General features: G+C 48.5%; 1 protein-coding gene across 9 annotated transcripts in view; it reads left to right on the top strand.

Moving 5' to 3' along the window:
• The first annotated feature begins 1,396 nt into the window (after positions 1-1,396).
• The window catches only part of LOC135095146 (serine/arginine repetitive matrix protein 2-like), an 18,894-nt gene continuing 10,106 nt past the window's right edge, over positions 1,397-10,184 (top strand). For 2 of the 9 annotated variants that reach the window (XR_010264067.1, XR_010264066.1), the window contains exons 1-4: positions 7,043-7,237; positions 7,949-8,067; positions 8,446-8,590; positions 9,461-9,541. The gene's annotated coding sequence lies outside the window, so the exon portion shown is untranslated. Of the gene's footprint in view, positions 1,538-2,155; positions 2,397-6,002; positions 6,646-6,972; positions 7,238-7,948; positions 8,068-8,445; positions 8,591-9,460; positions 9,542-10,184 lie in introns of those variants that run through there. The other 7 variants (XR_010264070.1, XR_010264071.1, XR_010264069.1 and 4 more) reach the window with 7 other exon arrangements.

The following is a 10,184-nucleotide window of genomic DNA, read 5'->3' as shown; positions in this document are numbered from 1 at the left end:
TATTATTTATATTTGATTTACTAACTAATTTATAGGCATCTATAGCGCGGAATTTTGAAACCTCCATTTTTTTTTTTTTTTTTTTATCTGCTAGGGCGAAGAAGCACCCACTTGTGCTCTCTGGCCGTATATCCTGAAGATAAACAACGTCAATTAATACAGTAAAGCCGCGTCCACACTATGAAGTGTAAGGGGAAGTTTAATACAAAGATTCTCTGAACTTGAAAGAGAATGCCACGATCACTTTAAAAACTCCACCAGTGCCTGTGAATTAATTATACAGTTTGCATCTAGACTTGCACTCCTCACTGCTTTCTTCTTGTATTTCAAAGTTGCCACAGGCATGGATGCTCTTTCAGGAGTTCAATGAACTCCTAGTGTCCTATCCACTCCTACGCTGATGATACCACCCTGCACTTTTCCACGTCTTTTCATAGACGTCCAACCCTTCAGGAGGTAAACATTTCACGCAGGGAAGCCACAGAACGCTTGACTTCTGATCTTTCTAAAATTTCTGATAGGGGCAGAGCAAACTTGGTACTGTTCAATGCCTCAAAAACTCAATTCCTTCATCTATCAACTTGACACAACCTTCCAGACAACTATCCCCTCTTCTTCAGTGACACTCAATTGTCTCCCTCTTCTACACTGAACATCCTCAGTCTGTCCTTTACTTATAATCTGAACTGGAAACTTCACATCTCATCTCTAGCTAAAACAGCTTCTATGAAGTTAGGTGTTCTGAGACGTCTCCGCCAGTTTTTCTCAATCCCCCAGCTGCTAACTCTGTACAAGGGCCTTATCCATCTATGCATGGAGTATGCTTCACATGTCTGGGGGGGTTCCACTCATACTGCTCTTCTAGACAGGGTGGAATCAAAAGCTTTTCGTCTCATCAACTCCTCTCCTCTAACTGACTGTCTTCAGCCTCTCTCTCATCGCCGCAATGTTGCATCTCTAGCTGTCTTCTACCGCTATTTTCATGCTAACTGCTCTTCTGATCTTGCTAACTGCATGCCTCCCCTCCTCCCATGGCCTCGCTGCACAAGACTTTCTTCTTTCTCTTACCCTTATTTTGTCCACCTCTCTAACGCAAGAGTTAGCCAGTATTCTCAATCATTCATCCCTTTCTCTGGTAAACTCTGGAACTCCCTGCCTGCTTCTATATTTCCACCTTCCTATGGCTTAATTGCCTTCAAGAGGGAGGTTTCAAGACACTTATCCTTCAATTTTTGACTACCGCTTTGAGCCATTTTATGGGACTGGCATTTCAGTGGGCAATTTTTTTTTTATTGGATTTTTGTTGCCCTTGGCCAGTGTCCCTCCTACATAAAAAAAAAAAAAAGCTGTTTTTTCCCGCGGGTCCACTCAGTGTTTTGGCCTGCCATGAGCGATGAGCGAGCGAGCTGCACCCTCCTTGTCAGAATTCTGCTGAGCTGCCGCCTGTCAGCTCCACCGCGGCAAAGACCACTGCACTGGGGAGGTCAACACAACAACAACGGTGATGGCAGCTTGGCCAAGCCGAGGAAAGAGAGAGGTTGGCATGCTAGTTTATACTTAGTGCAAAGTGATTTTCAAAATTCTGTTTATGACTGCAAGCAGTTGTAGAGATGGCTGAGTTAGGCTGAATGCAATTAGCTTTATTAAATTCCACTTACTACCTGCAAGCAACGTGACATGACTCGGTTAAGACTGTGGGGTGTGTGCAAAAAAAAAAAAGATAAGTTGAATTCCCATTATTTTGAGTGTGTGGTGTTTTGGGTTGATTAAGTTAGAGTGTAAAAAAGATTTCTATCTTGCCACTAAACCATGTAGACGAAGATCGGAGCCGCCATAGATATGATACATGTCACAGCTTTATGAAGAACAGAAAGGCAGCAGCACATTGACCGACGGGGCGGCACCAAAAAATAGAAAAAAAAAATGAAATTGAAAATACGTAGATTAGATTGTAAATTACGCTTATTATCCCATCTATTTTTTTTCTTTATATCATATCATCACAGTTATCATGGTAAATAGAGTAAGAAGCACAGCAGAATGGGAAGACTGAAAAAAAAGAAAAGATACTGTAGCTAGCTAGATTACGCATATTATCTCATAATATATTTTTCTACATATTATTTCACCATATTTATTACGTTAAAAGGTTAAATGCAGATTATAAATCCAGTACATGGAGTAGGACGGGCCCCGCTACGCCTCCCCAGACCGAGACCGACCATTGTGGGAACCAAGGGACGGTTGCCCGCGTCCTCATATTTTCATCACTCCTGCACGCCCTAGCTCGACCCCGCACGCCCGCACGCCCCTCCTCGCTCTATGGTGACTGCCTGAGGGTGCTGGAGCGGTGAAGTGACCTCGGAACTGACCTAAGCTGACCTGACCTGGATTTGGTTTGTTTTGCTCCTGTGTCTCTCTCTCTCTCTCTCTCTCTCTCTCTCTCTCTCTCTCTCTCTCCATTTTGATAGCTCGAGAGAAGAAGAGAGATTATTCACTTTGGTAAATGTGCAGTTTGAGCCAGTAGTCTCATGCTCTTTATCTCGTTCACAAAAGCCAGCGAGCACAGCGGCTGGTGGGAGTGCGGGGTTGTTTGGTGGGGAAAGTTAAAACGAGGCTCTTTAACATTCCTCGGGGAAAAATCTAAGGATGAGAAACGTATTAATTCGAAAACTGGAAATTTCTACACTATCCTAACCTAACGTAACCAACCTAACCCCCCCAGGACCCGCCCCCTAAGGTCACTAACCTAACCTAACATTACCTAACCGAACCAAATTTAACATAACAATACTTAACCTAACCAAACCTAATATTACCTAACCTAACCTAACCCCGTAACACCCCCCATAAGGTAAACTAGCGTAACCTAACACTTAGCAGCCTCCTGTTTTCTGTGAGTCACCACCACATACATACCAACAGTAATTACTTAATGAAAACCCCTTAAGAAGAAGTTGAGGGAAGTGGCGGTAAAGTGGCAGTTTGTGTGTTCCCTGCCAGCACACGCCTCTCTTCCACGGACACTCCCGGGTGCTGCCTCCTCCTCTGAACACACCTGCCTGCATGTGATTGGCCCACAGATTTCCCTGTGACCTGATTGGCAGCGGGCAACCCCACGTCTTTCGGTGTCCTGTTGCCATTGCACGTACACACCATTGATAACAAACGTACGAACACACTCAGTATCCTACAAGAGGGGGATCTAAGCCAGAATTGACTTAAACCTTCAAAATTCTCATCTGAAGTTATTGTTAATTTCCGACAGGGTAAAGTGATGCCAGAAATGCTCCAAACTGTGAGATGTAGACCCTGCCGAGGCATGTACCTGTGTGTGGTGTGTTGCTGGAAACTGCAATAGTACTTTCACTTCTACTACTACTACTACTACTACTACTACTACTACTACTACTACTACTACTACTACTACTTATATTTCTTATACTATATATACCACTACTACTACTATTACAAGAACTATTACCACCATGACTAATAGTATAGCTACTACCACCACTACAACTACCCACCACTGCTGCTGCTGCTGCTGCTGCTGCTGCTGCTGCTGCTGCTGCTGCTGCTGCTGCTGCTGCTACTACTACTACTACTACTACTACTACTACTACTACTACTACTACTACTACTACTGCTACTACTACTACTACTACTCCTAGCATGTTGTGATGTCAGTCAATCTGTTAGTCAGTCAGTCTGGTAGTGAAGTCAGTCAGGTTATTATTTTTCCATTAGTAAGTCAGTTAATTAGGCAATCAGCTAGTTGGTCAGTTAGTTAGTGAGTCAGTCCAGGTAATTACCTATATCTTGTTGGAGAACCTCAGAAACATGTGCCCCTCCTGCAGGATGAAGGCATGGCAGGGCCCGGGGGTACCTCTGCTGGGTGAGGCCTTCCTGGGGCGTGGCAGGCGTGCCCCTCAGTGTGGTGACTCCCAGGCACTGACCTCCACACACTGATGACAGCCCCTGACATCTGATGACTCACAACCTGTGGTTGACTCTCTCTCTCTCTCTCTCTCTCTCTCTCTCTCTCTCTCTCTCTCTCTCTCTCTCTCTCTCTCTCTCTCTCTCTCTCTCTCTCTCTCTCTCTCTCTCTCTCTCTCTCTCTCTCTCTCTCTCTCTCTCTCTCTCTCTCTCTCTCTCTCTCTCTCTCTCTCTCTCTCTCTCTCTCTCTCTCCACACACACACACACACACACACACACCATAAAGCACAACTATGTAAATACATATCAACAACAACTTGACAACAACAAGATGGCACAGTGATCTGGAGCACCCACTGCCCTGGCATGAGTGGTGGTTCCATTTCTTGGTGCACTGTTCCATGTTTGCATTCACTGTGTAGGTTCTCATGTTGCATGATGTTCTTTGAGCCAGACACTTTACAGTGAAGTGAATGATGCACCAGGAAATAATAACCAACACTTGTTCTAAACAACACAATTCATGGACTGAAGGTGTCAGTCTGGCTGGCGGCAGTGTGATCTCTGAGGTCCCATTCAGGCCAAGTCAAGATTTGTGTGTGTGACCTCATGAGGGTCACAGGCACTGGAGTGACTCTCTTTACTCTCTCACTCACACAGAATGTCACGAGCCTCCTTGCTCGCACCACCACATCTCTTCAAGATGTGGTGGTGTTGTGCTCCAGGCAGGAAACATTCAGTGAGGCTGATGACCTGACCACCTCCACACTGCCAAGGAAGTGTGTGATATGTCATTAAAGAAACAGTGAGGCGCTGCAGCAGCAGAGTGCACACCTTCACTGGATTCCCTCGCCCAGTGAGAGACAGGAACAAAGATGCCACACACTGTAGGAGAACCTTGTGCTTCTGAACTTGTCGAACAGAGTATAGGCAGCCAGCCAGCCTCACCCTCTCACCCCTTCACCCCCAGCAATCAAGCAGTCAGACAGCCTCACCCTCTCATCCCTTCACCCCCAACAGTCAGTCAGCCAGTCTCACCCGCTCACCCCTTCACCCCCAACAGTCAGTCAGCCAGTCTCACCCTCTCATCCCTTCACCCCCAACAGTCAGTCAGCCAGTCTCACCCTCTCATCCCTTCACCCCCAACAGTCAGTCAGCCAGTCTCACCCGCTCACCCCTTCACCCCCAACAGTCAGTCAGCCAGTCTCACCCTCTCACCCCTTCACCCCTTCACCCCCAACAGTCAGTCAGCCATTCTCACCCTCTCACCCCTTCACCCCCAACAGTCAGTCAGCCAGTCTCACCCTCTCACCCCTTCACCCCCAACAGTCAGTCAGCCAGTCTCACCCGCTCACCCCTTCACCCCCAACAGTCAGTCAGCCAGTCTCACCCTCTCACCCCTTCACCTCCAACAGTCAGTCAGCCAGTCTCACCCTCTCACCCCTTCACCCCCAACAGTCAGTCAGCCAGTCTCACCCTCTCACCCCTTCACCTCCAACAGTCAGTCAGCCAGTCTCACCCTCTCACCCCTTCACCCCCAACAGTCAGTCAGCCAGTCTCACCCTCTCACCCCTTCACCCCCAACAGTCAGTCAGCCAGTCTCACCCTCTCACCCCTTCACCCCCAACAGTCAGTCAGCCAGTCTCACCCTCTCACCCCTTCACCCCCAACAGTCAGTCAGCCAGTCTCACCCGCTCACCCCTTCACCCCCAACAGTCAGTCAGTCAGCCAGTCTCACCCTCTCACCCCTTCACCTCCAACAGTCAGTCAGTCAGCCAGTCTCACCCTCTCATCCCTTCACCCCCAACAGTCAGTCAGTGAGCCAGCCTCATTCTCTCACCCCCTTCACCCCCAAAAGTCAGCCAGCCAGCCAGCCAGCCAGCCAGCCAGCCAGCCTCACCCTCTCATCCCTTCACCTCCAACAGTCATTCAATTAACTAGCCTCACCCTCTCACCCCTTCACTCCCAACAGCCAGCCAGTCAGCCTCACCTTCTCACCCCTTCACCCCTAACAGTCAGCCAGCCAGCCAGCCTCACCCTCTCATCCCTTCACCCTCAACAGTCATTCAGTCAGCCAGCCAGCCGGCCTCACCCCCGACTCCCCCATCCCTGCAGCAATGAGCAGCATGGAGGGGTCTGAGCCGGGCAGCCCTGGTGGGGACTGGGACGACCCCATGAGCCCCACATCCAGCCAGCAGGGGACCCCGGCCAGCCCCATGTGCCAGGACGGCCCTGCCAGCCCCGATGCTCCCAACCCTGAGGGCCCAGCTAGCCCCGCCTGCCCCGCCAGCCCCCAGAGCTCCACCTCAGACAGCTCCAGCAGCCCCGAGAGTGACGGGAGCCGCAGCGAGGGCAGCCCCAGCCCTGCCCCTGCTGCTCTCCACAGACCCCCCAGTCCTCAGAGCCCCGAGCCTGGCCCCCAGACCCCAGGAGACCCCAGGATCTCCACTCAAAGCCCGCAGGATCCCAGGACCCACCCCAGCCAGTCTCCGACCCCACAGGACCCCCGGGGGCAGGGCAGGAGGGGGGCCAGGGAAGCATGGGATCGCAATGTGACCCCTGAGGCCCCAATGAGCCCCGATGGCCCCGCCAGCCCTGATTCTGCCCAGGAGGAGGGGGAGGAGGGTGAAGAGGGGGAAGTGCAGCCCCCCGCCAGCCCCTCCAAGGAAGATAGGCTGTCGGAGATTTCTGAAGGAGATTCATCGGTGAGTGTGTGTGTGTGTGTGTGTGTGTGTGTGTGTGTGTGTGTGTGTGTGTGTGTGTGTGTGTGTGTGTGTGTGTATGTGTGTGTGTGTGTGTGTGTGTGTGTGTGTGTGTGTGTGTGTGTTGTTGTTGTTGTTGTTGTTCAGTAATTGACTATATGATGCTTATTATGTAATACTATCATCAGCACCAGAACCACCACCACCACCACCACCACCACCACCACCACCAAAATCTGCTGTTACCACCACAACATCACCATCATCATCAACATCTTTCATTATCATTTTTTATCACCACCACCACCACCACTACCACTACTCCCACAGCTAAACTGTGACCTGGGGGATGAGGAAGAAGAACCACCACAGGCACGGAAGCACCTGAAGGAGGGCCACGAGGAGGAAGAGGAGGAGGAGGGGGTGAAGAAGAAGGGAGAGAGGGGTGAAAGAAGAGGCCAGGGGGAGGAGGGAGGCAGTGACCACCCCCACAAGGCCAAGAGGAGAAGTGATGAAGGGCTAGGACTGAAAGATGAGCTGGACTTTGAGGCGGAGAGGGAGAGTGGAGAGGAGGAGGGGGAGGAGGGAGAGGAAGGTAAGTGGTTGGGTGGAAGAAGGAGGAGGAGGAGGAGGTGTTGGTGTTGGTGTTCTTTGGTATTTTTTTTTCGTTTTTCATAATGTTCTTATTGTTATTTTTCTTGTTCTCTCTCTCTCTCTCTCTCTCTCTCTCTCTCTCTCTCTCTCTCTCTCTCTCTCTCTCTCTCTCTCTCTCTCTCTCTCTCTCTCTCTCTCTCTCTCTCTCTCTCTCTCTCTCTCTCTCTCTCTCTCATGTTGGGTTCTCTTCTTCCCATCCAATAATCTTTTATATATCCATTTATTTTTCAGTGTCAGTTTGTTAATTGATCGTTCAGTCAATCACTCACTTAGCCAATCAGTCAGTCAATAAGTCAGTCAGTTAGTGAGTTAATTATTTTTTTCAGACAATTTATCTATCAGTCAGTCGGAAAGTCAGTCAATTAATCTGCCATTCAGTTAATCTGCCAGCTAATCAGTCAGTCAGTCAGTCAATCACAAACCCTACGGTCACTTCTTGTTACTGAGTCATTTATTCAGTCAATCAGTCAGTCAGTCAGTCAGTCAGTCAGTCAGTCAATCACAAACCCTACGGTCACTTCTTGTTACTGAGTCATTTATTCAGTCAATCAGTCAGTCTTCTTGTTCATCAGTCAGTCAGTCAGTCAGTCAGTCAGTCCATCCATCCCACACCCATCACCCCAGCCTCCCCTCACCTACTGTTATGTTTCAGGGGAGGAGGGAGAGAAGGGGAAGAGGAAAGTGGATGCTGAGAAACCGGGAGGACGGGGAGCTGAGTGATGATGATGATGACGACTCCCTCTTGAGACAGGAGCCCAAGACTGTCTGCAGGTGAGAGAGAGAGAGAGCAAGAGAACTGATGTATGTTCTTAGTATAAAGAAATCTTGGTCTAAATTCGTACATTTTACCTTATTCCTGCCTCCTCTTCCCCCTCCTTTTCTTCCCTCTCCTCCTCCTCCTCCTCCTCCTCCTCCTCCTCCTCCTCCACCTCCTCCTCCTCCTCCTCCTTGTCCCTTTTCTTGTCCTCTCCTTTTTCCTTCTTTCCTCTTCTGTTTCCTTGTCATATTCTCTCTTGTCCATGTTATTGCTCTCCTTTTCCTTCTCCTCCTCCTCTTTCTATTATTTCTTGTTATCATCCTCTCCTTTTCCTCCTCTCCCTTGTATTCCTTATCACTTTCTCACTCCATCACCTCCTCCTCCCACCACAGGTTCTTCAACAAGGGACAGTGTACGTGGGGCACCAACTGTCGCTTCCTGCACCCCGGAGTGTCTGACAAGGGCAACTACAACATGTTTGCCCCGCCCAAGCCCCAGTCCACCGCTGACAAGGAGGAGGATAGCGAGCGTGGCAGGGTGAGACAGGGACGGGCAGGGAGGGTGGGAGATAAGGAGCAAGTGAGGCAGGTTAAGGCAGGGAGGGAGGGACAGGGGAGAGCAAGTGAGGCACGGGAATGGCATGGAGGGAAGGATGGGGGACAGGAAAATGGATGGTGATAAATAATAGGAAAAAAGATAAAATGAGAAGATAGATAGAGAGAGAGTGACGATGATGAACAAGAGGGTGAAAGGTGGAGAAATTAGAGGGTAAAGATAGAAAGAGAGAGATGATGGTGATGATAAGATGAAATATATAAACTGAGGATGAGAGAGAGAGAGAGAGGTTAGGATGATGATGATAATAATGATGAACAAGATAAACAATAGAAATAGTAGTGGACTTTAAAATCATCATTATATCAAGTAAAAGTTTTCTGTAAATATAAGAAATGATAGACTTGAAAACAACATTACATCATTTAGTATTTTTATATAAGGATAAGAAACTGGACACTTCAAAATTATCAGCATTTAATTGTAACGTTTATATTTCTCCTTTGTAGGATTGGACAGCTTGAGAATCTAATACCACTTCAAAATATTAAATTCTGACATTTTATATTTTGCCCTCATGAAGTTAGACAGCTTCAAAATCTAATACTACTTAAAATAAACAGAATCGTAACATTTATATTTTCCCTTATAGAACTGGACACCTTAAGAATCTAATAACACTTAAAAAAATATATATAAATCATTCTTTCTCTTGTACAGCACTTAATTTTCTCTTACAACCCGTATAACACCATAGTGCAGCCAGACACCCTAGTAAGAACCAAAATATTTACTTGATATCCCTTGGTACACTGCTGTCATTGTCATAAGTGTGTTATTTTGTGTTTCCAGCCCAGGGAGGTGCGTCGGTTTATCCCAGAGCCCTCCCCCTTTGAGTCTGCCTGGGAGAGAGGCCTGCGCTATGCTAAGGAGGTGAGGACAAGACCCTAGCCACCTATCTCTTCCTCCCTTCCCCTCAGTTTGCCTTTCTGTTCCTCCCTTTCCCCCAATTTGGCTCTCTCCCTCCCTTTCCTTAATTTTTGTCTTTCTCTTCCTCCCTTCCCTCAGTGTGTGCCCAGGTGAGGACAAGACCCTAGCCACCTTTCCCTCCCTTTCCTTGAGTTTGCCTTTCTGTTCCTCCCTTTCCCCCAGTTAGGCTCTCTCTCCCTTCCTTTCCTTCATTTTGCCTTTCTCTTCTTCCCTTTCCTCAATGTGTGCCCAGGAGGTGAGGACCTTTCTCTCCCTCCCTTTCTCTCAGTTTGCCTTTCTCAGTTTGCCTTTCCCTCCCTTTTCCTTCACTTTGCCTTTCTCTTCCTCCCTTTCCTTCAGTGTGTGCCCAGGAGGTGAGGACAAGACCCTAACCACCTTTCTCCTTCTCCCTTTCCCTCAGTTTGCCTTTCTGTTCCTCCCTTTCCCCCAGTTAAGCTCTCTCTCCCTCCCTTTCCTTCATTTTGCCTTTCTCTTCCTCCCTTTCCTTCAGTGTGTGCCCAGGAGGTGAGTACAAGACCCCAGCCACCTTTCTCTTCCTCCCTTTCTCTCAGTACCTTTCTCTCCCTTCCTTTCCCTCAGTTTGCCT

This window comes from Scylla paramamosain, chromosome 47, assembly GCF_035594125.1.
Source record: "Scylla paramamosain isolate STU-SP2022 chromosome 47, ASM3559412v1, whole genome shotgun sequence".
Lineage (NCBI taxonomy): Eukaryota > Metazoa > Arthropoda > Malacostraca > Decapoda > Portunidae > Scylla > Scylla paramamosain.
This window is presented reverse-complemented; position numbering and strand designations above follow the sequence as displayed.